Source organism: Excalfactoria chinensis, chromosome 1 (genome assembly GCF_039878825.1).
Source record: "Excalfactoria chinensis isolate bCotChi1 chromosome 1, bCotChi1.hap2, whole genome shotgun sequence".
Taxonomy (NCBI): domain Eukaryota; kingdom Metazoa; phylum Chordata; class Aves; order Galliformes; family Phasianidae; genus Excalfactoria; species Excalfactoria chinensis.
This window is the reverse complement of record NC_092825.1, coordinates 110,599,700-110,610,637: the sequence shown is the minus strand read 5'-3', so window position 1 is coordinate 110,610,637 and position 10,938 is coordinate 110,599,700. Positions and strand designations below refer to the sequence as shown.

General features: G+C 41.9%; 1 protein-coding gene across 1 annotated transcript in view; it reads left to right on the top strand.

The window, feature by feature from the left end:
* Positions 1–415: 415 nt before the first annotated feature.
* IL1RAPL1 (interleukin 1 receptor accessory protein like 1) overlaps positions 416–10,938 on the top strand; it is a 659,497-nt gene continuing 648,974 nt past the window's right edge. The window contains exon 1 of the mRNA XM_072357399.1: positions 416–547. The gene's annotated coding sequence lies outside the window, so the exon portion shown is untranslated. The remainder of the gene's footprint in view (positions 548–10,938) is intronic.

Sequence of the window (10,938 nt, the reverse complement as noted above, 5' to 3'; positions counted from 1 at the left end):
GATCACTTGGCACCTTCGCCGGGGATTGGGATCGTTCGGGGCAAGCGGACAACCGATTTTTTCTTTTCTTCTTTTCCCTCTGGAGATTTTTCTTTTCCCTCCACTCCCCCTCCCCCGTTGGCACGGCGGTGAGAAGCCGGGAAGCGCCCTCCCCCGGCGCCCCCCGCAGCAGGAAGCCCCGCCGGGCCGCCGCTCCCGGTACTCGGTGCGCGCAGCCCGGCCCCGGCCCTCGGACGCGGCGCTGCCCCCAGGCCGGCCGCCCCTCTTCCCCCCGCCGCACCTGGATGGTACCTCCTGCCGGCGGCGCGGGCACTTTGTGAAGTAGGAAGGAAGGGGCGACTCGGGGGGGAGGGCGGGAGGGGGGCGCCGGAGTCTGTATGGAATTACCTGCGCCCGCGGCGGAGCTGGTGGCGGCGGATGGCCGGGCGCCGCGTCCGCGGCACTCGTGGCGAGCGCAGCCCCGGGACTGAACGCGGGGCTTCTCCGGCCGGGAGCGCATCGTGGTGACCGGATCGCACCGGAGGGACAGCGAAGAGGACTCCTGCGGGTAAGGTCATTGCGAAAGAACGGCAATGCTGAACTTGGCGTGGGGCTGCGGTGGGTACTTGGGTGCGTGCTGCATTAGCCCGGGGCGGGGGATCCGGCCAACGGCAGCAGTGACTGCAGCGGGATTCCGGGGACGGCTTTTTTTCCATCAACTAGATATGGGAAAAATCCCCTTGTGCCCTCCTACCCGCAACCTCTGGGCTTCATTTTTTCCTTTTTCTTCCTACCCCCCCGCTTTAATATTTTTGGCTGAGGAGGGAATGTGATAGTAAGGAATCTCTCGGTGGCGGAATGCATTAAATCCTGAGCCGACTCCCACCCGCTGCTTAAAACAAGTGTCTCCAACTCCGTGCGGCATTCTGCTGCAATGGAGATAGCGAATCCCGGCTCTCAAGTTGTTAAACTTTAAGGTGGCGATTGCTGTGAACCGCGGCTCACTGCTGTGGTGCTAAGGGGGTTAATGGCACTGGCGGTGGTGGGGGATTGCTACCACTCCCGTGCATCCTGCAAGGAAACTGTGAACTGGGAGGTGGCGAGGGGAATAAAAAAACCAAACCACCTCGTCCTAAGTGTCACTAGGCTGGAATTCTCCTTTCCACCTGCTCCCATACGGCGTTTTTTTGTTTTTTTTTTTTTACACCCAATAACTCACCTGCGGGAACCTCAGACCACGTGCATGGGAGTTGCAGATTTGCAAACAGAGATCCTATCTGCGGTGCTTCGTGCATCTGTGCTGGGGGCTGCGTGGGAGTCATCCCTCTGTTGGCTGTGGTGTGAGTGAGGAAGGGAAAGGAGCGAGCGGCTGAGAGCACAGGGGAAGCACTTCAGCCTGTAAGGACTTAAAGCGAAGCACCTCGCTCGTTCTCTGCAAAATCGGTTCTCACTGAGGGGAAGGGGGAAGGCTGAGGGAGCGGGTAGCGATGGAGCTGCACAGTGCGAGGCACCGCAGCGCCAAAGTTCCATAGCGTGCGCGGAGATCTATACCCTTCTGTACTGCCCGTGGCTTCATGCATAATGGATGGGCGAAGATATGCAGATCTTCCCGTAGGAAGATGGATGGATTTGTAGAGGGGGGGGAAAAAAAAAAAAAAAAAAAAAAAAAAAAAAAGATGATTATGTAACTTGATTACATCAGTGGCGTCAGTCGCCGATAGTGCGAGGAGGTGCTCGCACTGCCAATCGATCACTTGGAGGAACTTTGCGGCGGGGACCCGGGCGGAGCAGGGGAGATCCCCGCTCGCTGCTGGCCGTGCCGTGCTGTGCTGTGCAGGGCGGAGCTCTCCGCTGCTTCCTCGGGATCCCGGGGAGCCCCGCAGGACGGAGCCCGCCGCCCGCTCACTGCAAGGTCACAGCGGCGCCTCCGGAGCGCGGTGACAGCTGAGCGGGGGAGGAAGGCAGTCGAAATCTAGCTGATCCGCCTCGCCCTTCCCCCTCGGCCGCCTCCGCAGGCGAGGCTCTGCTGGCCGTCTGCAAGGGAGAGCCGCGCTGCTTACCCGTGGGCAGGTGCGCGGTAGAGACCTCGGCTCGCTCAGGGAGCAGCATCAGCAGCAAGCTGCTGCTGGGCGACCGACTTTGGGAAGAAGTGTTGGCAGGTGTAAGAGCCTAACCTACCTGTTACACTGATATAAGGAGCTGAAAGGTGGTCCTTGGGTTAGAGCTGGAGAATAGGCATCCAGGAACGTGGGCATCTCAGGTGTAAGAAGGTGAAGAGCAGAGGTGCTGTGAGAGTCCCATTGGTTTAACTAGGGTGGGCTTTGTGAGCGAATAGCTCACAAAGAGAGCAGTATCAAGATAGCCTTTATTTTAATACCCATTTTGGAATCATGCGTCGCTATTTCTATCTGTTCTGGGAGGGCAGGGGGGAAAGTACTCCTTGAGGACAGATAAGCATCCAGAAGCACTGCTGAGGCCCTGTGGATGCATTTTCTGAAAAATGTAAGACCGATGAAATCTTAACACAGCTGAAATAAGTGATCTTATCACTGCCGGCCTTTGTCCTTCCCACTTCACTCTGGATTCATTGTAGCAAAATTTCTCTTAACACCTTTTCACTTAAAAAGAGGTGAGGGCAGAGTGGGCTTTGCATCGCTTGATAAACACGATCTCCACATACCTGTTCTTTATCACGTTTAATGCACTATCAAACTCACAGTAATTTTACCATGGCACTAGCCTGAAAAATCTTTTTTTTTTTTTTTTTTTTTTTTTTTTTTTTTTTTCTCTCCTGAGCTTCCCTGAAAGCATCAGTATTTTAAAGTTGCATTAGCATTAGTTTATGTCTATTTTCATATTTCTTGAGGATAAGTCTGGGCAAGCACTAATAAATTCAGCTAATGTTATTTAGAGTTTGATGTCCGTAGAGTATAGTGAGTAAACTGGAAAAAAATGGCTATGAAGCTAACTCTGTTTCCATCCTTCAGGGGTCAGAATAACACTATGGCAACTCCTATGCGTTGCTACATGTTGTGTGATTTTCATAAATGTCCATAGCACACCCTGCTCCGTCACACATGGTTACAGGCACACTCTTTCCCATTAATTCCTGACAGGCCTTGTTGTGGCAGATGTGCTACGTGCCTGTGTTGCCCTTCTTAAGGAGAGCCCAATTGTCTGAAGAAAGTGTTATAAAACCTGGGATGCAACAGTGGAGGCATTAAAAGTATGGGAATATATCATAAGATATATTTGTATGATCTGGTGTGCTGGATGCAAGGATTTACAAATCTAGGGTGATGGAGAATGGTAAGCAACTAAATTTTATCTTTAGATTAATTTCATCATTGTAGTTAGCAACAGTTAGTAAAAATAAATGGTTTCAGGTCCAACGCAATATCCATTCAATTTGCACCCAGTATGGCTTCTTCAAGAGGAAACTTTTCTTTGCTGAAATAAAACTGTAAATCACTCAGATAAATTGAGAAATATTTACAGAAATTGTTCCCAGACTCCAAATCTTGGACCACTGAAAGTAGTGAGAGTTTGTCTGCACACTCCTTAGTAGCTCTGGGAAGTCACCTTTTGAAGGTTCATCCCAGTGCCTCCCTCTGAAAGAGCAGGCTTCTGCCTGCTGCTGTCACTGAAGGCAGTCAATTTGTTTTACTGCTGATTGGAAAAATTGAAGCACATGGGACTGATCTTAATGAAGCTCCTTTTTCTTTTCAGTGATATTCTTGCAATGTATTCAGCATACATTCTGTGGGCATTACATCAAACCCATGTTTTGGGAAACAAAGCAAAAAAAAAAAAAAGAAAAATGGATAACAGAATGAGATTCTCATTTGGTATTTTTGCACTTATAGAGATGTGTTTAGATATACCTTCATGTTTTGTAACAGCTGTAACCTTTAGGGGCTGGGAATCTTCTTGCTTTTTTATAGTGCACACTACGTGATAATATATGGCAATTGAAACACTGAAGCTCTGATTAATGTGATTAAAAACTACCAACTTATCTAGAGATATTCAAGTTGTAAAGTTTAATTATAGCAGCACAGTTTGCACAGCTATAGATAAGGTTGTATCAGCATTTCTATTATAAACCTCTATCCGTTCCATCCGTTGTGTCAAGGCTGCATAAAATAAGAAGAATTTATAGTAGGGACCATATTGGCTGTTTTGGATTATCGTTATGGCCTGGTGGGTCAGTAATCCTTGTGTTTCTTTAAGTTCTTAACATGTGCACTTTCAGAAGTACCAAAGCAACCACTGTGCTTTATCAATTCAAGTGTATGCTTGTTTTGTTTTAAAATATAGGTATATATAAGATGAAGGACCAGGAGGCATCATTTAGCCTGTCATTTATCATTTACTTTTATTTTGCTTTCATATATTTTTAAAGAAAAACAGCACAAATGCCACAATGAGTTTTATTTGTGATAGCTTAAAATTAAGTTCCACTTAGAAGGAAGTTTCTTTTTTTGGGGCGGGGGGGTATAAGTAGAAATGAAAGATTGTGTTTTATTAATGCTCACATTCAAACTTGCCATGTTGTCTAAAGGGATTCACATACAGAACTCCATCCTATTGCAAAAGGGGAAAATCTTGTTCTATTTGCCAAATCTCTACAAGACTGAGGAAATCTGGTTCTTTGTTGGGTGCTCTTTTTCTAGGTCTCACTGTACCTGTGTGTTAAAGGTACTCCTAGGTCATTTCATGATGCTTTGTAGCACACTATTTATGCCTGAATAACTAGGTCTGAAAAATGAGCCAAGGACATCAGTCTTACAGTCTTCTGCGCTTAGAAATTTCATGTTTATAAGAACAGCACACAGGCATACAACAGTCCCTCAATGATCATCACCAACTTAAGTAATTCTTCACATGGGTTTTTGACTGGATGTGTAAGTGGATGAAAGGAGAAAATGAAAAAAATCATATTTTTTCTGCCTGCTTAGTAGATATTTCTATATGATTTTTAGTTTTAGGAGTAATTTAGGAAGTTCTCAGTGTATGTTCTAAAAGGAAACACAGAAACCTAATTCATGCATCAGGAAGACCTATACAGTCTGTACAAACAGCAGGCAAACGGGGGGTAGTAATACTTGGTGACTGGATGGCTGGTGGCATCAGGAAATTTTTCAGTTCGACAGTCTGTCATGGTCTAGAACCTACACTGAGCCTCAATGAATATTGAGTTATAAAAGAGACAGAAGACAGACACTAACAGAAAGGTATAACCAAGGGGCAGGAAAATGTATAAATATGTAGTCACTGTGATGTAGCTCCTATCTTTTAAAAGGTGGATATACTTATACTTTTTTTTTGTTCTTTCTTCACTAGTGAGGCTGAGATGCTCAAAGTTATTTCAGTTTCTGACTCCCACTATTCTAATGGTTTGGTAATACTTACTCTCTTTAGTATAAGGTCCATCTTTTCATTTATGCAATTTTTTAGTTGTGTGATGAGATCCTGATTTCTCACTTGGGATAAACTGAGGTACTTCTCTTTAAAATAATAAATAAGTGGAAAGATAATATTTGCCATTGGGTATTTTAGAAAAGGTAGATATTTTACATGCACCATTTTTTTTTTCATGACAAAGTACAAATCACTAGAGATTCCTGCGAAAAAATCACAACACTCTTAGTAAGACTTTCAAAAAGCTAGTAAAACCTCATTATCTCTTTTTCACCTATTAAGTTCCTTTTTAAATGTGTGCTTGGACTGCTAGTGACAATTGCGGCAAACTCAATCTCAGGAAAAAAAAAAAAAAAAAAAAAAGGAAAATGAGATCATAGTAACGTACATCATTATAACGCACATGGAAAGGTTTCTGGTGAGGTTAGGAATGAGTTTATATGCTAGTGACCTGTCTGGATTCCCAGACCAATTGCCTCAGACTGTGAATTGCTATGCCTAAATGCTGTAAGGTGTCTGTGTCTGCCTTTGTCCATGCCTCCATCCATTTGGCAGTGCGTCAGTGCTGGATTTGACTCTGAGCTCAGTGGATCATATGCCTCAAGGATAATTTCTACACCAAGATCTCTCAGTATGATGAAAACCTTGGGACAGAGCCACTGTGTCAGAAGAGGGATGTGTTTGGCCGGGATGCTTTCGTGTGGCACTGATCCCTGGCAACAGTTTTAGCCCTGTATCTGTCAGGTTACAGTTCAGTGCACAGAATTTCAGGATGAGAGCAGAGCACAGCTGTTACTGTATAGCACCTTGGCATTCCTGCATCTTCAACTCTTCAACTTCTCTTCAATGCTTTCTGTTTCCTTTCAAGTTTAAACTTTTTTCTTTTTTTTTCTTTTTTTCCCCAGAAAATCTTACCTTTGCTCAGTTTAAAAAAGTCATAATTGGAAATGTGTGGCATTTTCTTTTTTTCAAGTCATGTGTACAAGGGAGATGTCTACATCTGTCAATACGGTCTACACATGTATTACACATACAAAACAGAAGGCTTGACTGCCAACTTTCTATAGTGTTATCTGTGGGGTACCATTGCTGAAGTTGATGTCCTTAAATTGGTGTAAGTTAGGTTCACTGAGTGGCACTCTCTTCCTCTATACCTATATAAAATATTTACTTACGTACAAATAAATGCATGTACCTGCGCATGACTGTGTATTCAAATATATGCATTTCACAGAATCACAGAATGACCTGGGTTGGAAGGGACCTCAAGGATCATGAAATTCCAAACCCCCTGCCTGGCAGGGCCACCAAACTTCCAGATTTACTAGATCAGGTTGCCCAGGGCTCCATCCAACCTGGTCTTGAACACCTCCAAGGACGGGGCATCCACAACCTCCCTGGGCAGCCTGTTCCAGGACCTCACCACTCTCCTAGTAAAGAACTTCCCCCTAACATCCAACCTAAATCTACCCTCTTTCAACTTAAATCCATTTCCCCTTGTCCTACTATTATCAGTCCTTTCGAAGAGTTTACTCCCCTCCTGGATATAGGTTCCCTTCAGGTACTGAAAGGCTGCAATGAGGTCACCCCGCAGCCTTCTCTTCTCCAGGCTGAACAAGTGCTGCTCCCTCAGCCTGTCTTCACAGGGGAGGTTCTCCAGTCCCCTGATCATCTTTGTCGCTCTCCTCTGGACCCTTTCCAACAGCTCCATGTCTTTCTTGTACTGAGGGCTCCAAACCTGGACACAGTACTCCAGATGGGGCCTCACAAGAGCAGAGTAAAGAGGGCGAATCACTTCTCTGTCCCTGCTGGCCACCCCTCTCCTGATGTAGCCCATTTACTCACATGCATACACAATAAGCCATAAGGAGAAGGTATTCCAGCTATTTTTTATGCTAATGTAGAAAACATAACATGATTCAAACTTAACATGAGATGATAGTTGTTTTCATGGGTTGTTTCAATATCAATATATTTTTAAACAGGCATATTTTGGAATGCCAGAACTGAAATACAGTTTAAAAGAACTGTCAGAGATAACCAGTGAGGAGCTTTGTGGTATCTTTTATAATTTTATAAAAATACATGACAACTCTTTGGAAGGTAAAATCTGAATGTTTCTGGTGTGTTTCCAACTGAGTAGCGGTTACTATCAAAAATCTCCTGCCCATTATTAAAGGAAAGCTTAATCAGAATATTTGTTCAGTTCATACCAGAAGAAAACTATATGATAAAGAGAATTTGTTTTATAAATAATATTTCTTGTTTAGTATATCTTATATAGCACTTCCGTGACCAACTGATAACTCTTGTTTTCAATATGAACGGTATGTTGGCCTTTGGTCACTCCTGATCCAGCATGCTCTTAAGGAAAGAAGAAAGAGAGTGAAGGCAAAACGAGGAAAAAAAATCAAAACCAACAAAACCCACAAAACACCTCCATATGGAAAGATTTCTGTCTGAAGGATGAGAATAAAGATTTTTATTATACGGAAAAATAGGGTTCTCTTACACATTGTTTTTCTGATGGTCAATACAATTAAATTGTGACAAATCTAAAATGAGAAAAGAAAAACACTCCTTTATATGGTTGATTCAAATTATTTGGCTTTTACTGGCAAAGATATGATGAAGAAAAAAAATCTAGTAGGATAAAATGGTTTAAGTCCATGAATAAAAGAAGAATAAATTTAACGTTGTAATAGACAAGGTTATCAGTTTGTGTAACATATATTTGGATAAGAAAGATATCAACTTATGTACCCAAGGACCACCTGTTAACATCCAGTTACAGTGGAATTTATGGATGTGCATCTGAGATCTCTAAAGGATGCTTCTTCCAGAGGATTTGCTTATTGGCTTCTTTTAAAGGTCTCCTTTCTGGCTACATGAACTGTGTCATTCTGTCACCGGAGTTCTTCACTAGTTAGTCAATTCACAAATCTCACAATTATAGTACTGCTTTATAAAGGTTTTATTAATTCTTGCTGGTCAATCTAATTTGACACTTAAGCCCTCAGTTCTGAGGTCTTAATTCAAAACCCGCTGAAGGAAATAGAAAGTTATCTACAGCATTCAGTATGTTTTGGATTAATCTCCAAGAGTCTTGCATGTATTTATCATCCAATTTCCTCCTCTTTGTTAGTTTCCATGCAAAGCCTCATGCTACTTCTTGTCTTTAGAATCATTATGGTTGGAAAAGACTTCCAAGATCTAGTCTGCCTATCCCACTATCACCCCCATGCCCATTAAAACACCTTTAATAGTTAACCACTGATTAGAATAAGGAAATATTGTGAACTTTAAAAGAAATCAATAAACATTGTTGACAGCATAACCAGTCTCATCAATTTCCATCATTGAAAAATATATAACCTTCATATATCTTTAATTCTTTGTAGAAATGAATGGATTCTGTAAGGTTGTAAGGTTATCTCTTTTCTCTGATGCTTTCAATTACTTTGATGGGAAAAATCAGGTGGCTGAGAACGCCATGGAATCTACAACTATCTGAAAAGAGGTTGTGGTGAGGTGGGGGTCGGCCCATCTAACTAGCAGTAGGACTGGCGGGAATGGTCTCAAGTTGTTCCAGTGGAGATTCAGGTTGAACGTTAGGAAATCTTTCTCTAAGAGAGTGGTCAGATGCTGGAATGGACTGTTCTGGGAGGTGGTGGAGTCACTGACCCTGGCAGTGTTCACAGAACATTTAGATCTACTGAGATACGTGGTTTAATGGGAAATGGTGGTGATAGGTAAATGGTTGGACTGAATGATCTTGGAGGTCTTTTCTAACCCTGGTGATTCTATGATTCTGTAAAGCATTTAAAAAACAGTTCCTAAAATATATGCAGTATATAACACTAGCTAGTTTGTTACAGAAATTCAACGGGTTAATCAATTTACAAATATGCTTTAATCTTTAGTTAGATTAATGTATCCTCCTTCGTATTGCCTCTTTATGCTTTATAATGTGTAATCTATTAAAGGACAATCATATGGCTCAATGGACAGATACCATGCATCTATTTCTAGCTGTTCACTTTCAAGGGACCTTTTTTAATTAGTATATTGTCTGGATTGTGTCCTTTTATAATAGTACTTAATGCCTAAGACTTCCATAGTAGCAAATGTTATGTATGGCCTTCTATTTCTTGGGCATCCTAAAATTAGTTTTGCAGATTTCATACAAAAATAGTAGAAATAATTAGGTTAGATGGTTAAAGGGTTTTCGCAAAGGCTAACGTAACTTGAGGCCGCCTTCTTCAAGGGATATTTGACTCCAGAGGTGACTTAGAGCAAGAAGCTAACATAAGCATCTGTGATGTGACTACAATTCCTTTTTCCCTTTCTGAGTGCTCTAAGAAGATAAAAAAAAAAAAGTCCTTACCAGTGAATATTAAATAATTCAGCATATGACAAATGCAAATAAAATTAAGAGATGAATAACATTTAATTTCAGTTACTGCTTTACCTTATGAATTTTCCAGGACTGCTGCTATTTAATAAGGTTTACTTGAATACTTTGGACCTTAAAGGCCTGAAAGCATTCCACATCACCTCCAAGTATTACTTCTCTGTAAAGCATTTGCTCTTGTCTCAGTTTCCTGTCTCTAACTATCTGTAAGGTAAAAACACCTACCCTCTTGTCTTTTTAACTGTTTGAGCTGTTTATAATCTTTGTTTAAGATTTCAATTTTAGAGTATGTGGAGTAGGGGTAGAGGAAAAGATAATGTCATTTTCTTTCCCCCACACCAATGGAAATTCAGTTTTCTGCCACTGAAAACTATTTGTTTTCTTTGCTCCAATCTGCTCTCCCCAGAAGCAATTTCCATGTTGATTGGAGAGTTTATTTCAGTGTAGTATCTTTCAATAGTTTTCATATTAAATACTTATTTTTTGAGAGGGTTATATTGAATTAAAAGATGGCATTTTACATATAAGATTTTAATGAAGACATCTTTTCTGTAGAAAATAAATTAGGAAAGAGGAGATAATTTCTGAGTACTTAACACAAGTTCTTTGCAGAAAAGGGCTCAGCTAAGGTCTTTAGATAAATAATACAAATATGAAAATAGTACTATGAGTCATACTGCTGGGGATGGCTGGGCCATTTGCTTGTTTCCTAAACACTACTCAGTCTTTTTAATTTAAAGTTACCTCACTATTCATTATCTTCTTTTTTCATATTGCCTAAATTAATTCTATGTAAAGCATGGCTATATTAATAATCAAAGGTAGCTTGTGGTTTTCCTTCTTCCCACGTTTCAGATGTATCCCACCTTGTTAATAGGACAATAATATTAATAATCTCAGATATTTCTGCTTTTCGCTTCTGCTCATGAATTCCTCATCCAGTTCTCAGGGAGTTGCAAGACACTGATTCTGGCAGCAGCGTACACTGAATTTGACTGGGCAATCTTCAAACTACGGCAGAAAGTTTCTTGCTGTTCTTGCAGTGCATTTGCCTGCAGGATTGGTGCAGGATTATCACCTTCTGTACACTTATGATATGGTATTTGTACATGAATTCTTGA